We start from the raw sequence: 2,192 nt of genomic DNA, 5'->3' as shown, positions 1-2,192 counted from the left end.
ACACTGTACGATACTCAGCAACAACTCAAACTGTACGATGTAATTGCAGGGTTTAAAAGTTCATGGCTCACAATGTATGTACTTACACTGTACAACTTGATGGTCTGATGTTATCTAACTGCTCGCACTGTACGCCCAAAAACCAGACGTTGGTCTTAGTGTCGAGAGATGACGTTGGTCGGACTCTTCAATATGGATGGGAGTAGAACTACCTTGTTTGCACATGCACAGTTCTCTTGGTTCTGGTAAATCAGCTATTAGCTCTGCTTCAACATCAGGATTTGCCCACGAACACCTTACGACGGCCGACTGAATTTCAAATTTGTTGGATTTTCTCTTATGATTCTTGATCGGAAGGTGGTCGTTACCTTCTGTTTACTACACAACCAGGACGAAAAGACCAAAAAGTCGTACAGTGTATGCCCAGCCTGAGGATTACCAGATAAATAGAGATGTATGTCATCCGTGAAAATGGATGTTCAATTTCTGAAAGAAATGGTCCCAAAGACAGAACCGTGAGGCCCTCCGGTTGTGACAGGGGATGGATCAGAGTAGAATGACTTACTCTGGATGAACCCACATACTGGAAACTTTTCTCTAAGAATCTATTTAGAACTTCTCATGGGAATATCCCTTTAAATTATGAAACCATATATTTATAAAAGTTTAAAGGTAAACATGTTAGTACAAGATGTGTTTTCTTTTTCCAAATGTTTGAGGAAGACTTTCTATAGTCATCATAAAACATTTTAAGTAAGTTAAACACTTTTTAGATTGTGATAAAACCGGTCTATACAGCGATGGTGCAGGCGTTAAGTGTGTGACCAGCAATGTACGTATAGAAGCTTTGGTCCTTGATTTGTCCATCACAAGTTTGAGTCCCGAGCTGTTGACCTTTGCTGCATGTTCTCCTCCACTCTCTAATCCTATTTTCTGTCTGCCTACTTTAAAAAATAAAATAAACTAAAGGCCACTAGAGCCTAAAAATAATCTTAAAAAAAACGGTTTAGCAATAATGGGCAAACTGTGAAAACACTATGTACTTGAAGGTTTACATTTGTAACAAAATAGTCTCTGTTTCGTTTGATGGTGAAAAATCCCCTGATATTTAAAAGATAATGTAATTAAGATGATGTGAAAATCCAGAACGAATGCGGTGACTTTAATGTTTAATGCTTTAGAGCTATCTGCAAGAGTCACTGCCATTGCCTCTCTTGCGTCAGTAAACTTGAACTTATTGGATAAAATCTTATTTAACAATAAAAGATATTAAGGTCTCTGTATAAGTGCCTTATGTTCTCATTCAAATCCAAAGAAATCACTGCTGCCCTCTACTGATTTATTAGGATAGGAGAACAGAGAGGCAGCAAGCGCAAAATGTTGTGATGTTGCATTGGAATGGGACCAGAGCACAATCATTCAGTCACATCAGCAGCTGTTTTATAACAATAAATGTTGTCAGAAGTTAGTATTAAGTTATAAAATAAAGATTACCTTTTAACAGAGAGAGCTCATTATTCTGCTTCTATGCAGGATACAGACTGGGACGGGATTTCCAGCAGCTCTCTCATCACTCCAATGACCAGTGATTGTTACAATTCACCTAATAAATTACATAAAAATACAAAAAGATTTATATTTCTTTCAGTGAAATCAGGAATTGATCTAATATAATAAGTTAAGCAGAGGATCCATAAAGCTGCTGCAATAACCCTCACATCAACAATTAGCCCCTTGGGTTCACTTATACACTCTGCATCCCCAGTACCAAACATGAAGAAGCAGCATTTAGTTCTTGTCCTGCATTAGTCTAGAATTATCTCCCAGAAGTCTATAAACATACTTAAACCCTGGGTTATTTTAAATCAATTAAAAACCCATTAGTTTAGAGGTGCCTCTGAATGTCCCATTCAAACAGTTAACTGAAATGGCCTTTATTATATCGCTGCAATGTTCTTTTTTTTATGTGATTTCTTTTTGTATTTACATGAAGTAAGTTTCATTCTAAAGTTACAGCAATGTGCTGCACAAATAACCTTGCCTGACTTGCAACCAAGCCAAACATTTGACACATTGCCAGCAGAAACATTTATGTTAAATGAGGAGAAAATAATTGAGCTGGTGGTGGACTTCTGCAGGTGCAGACCCAACACTCTGACACTAATAAATATACCGGTAGTTTAAGTATATGG

Source organism: Cyprinodon variegatus, unplaced genomic scaffold (assembly GCF_000732505.1).
Source record: "Cyprinodon variegatus isolate N-32 unplaced genomic scaffold, C_variegatus-1.0 Scaffold176, whole genome shotgun sequence".
In the NCBI taxonomy this organism is placed as follows: domain Eukaryota; kingdom Metazoa; phylum Chordata; class Actinopteri; order Cyprinodontiformes; family Cyprinodontidae; genus Cyprinodon; species Cyprinodon variegatus.
Note: the sequence above shows the minus strand (reverse complement) of the source record.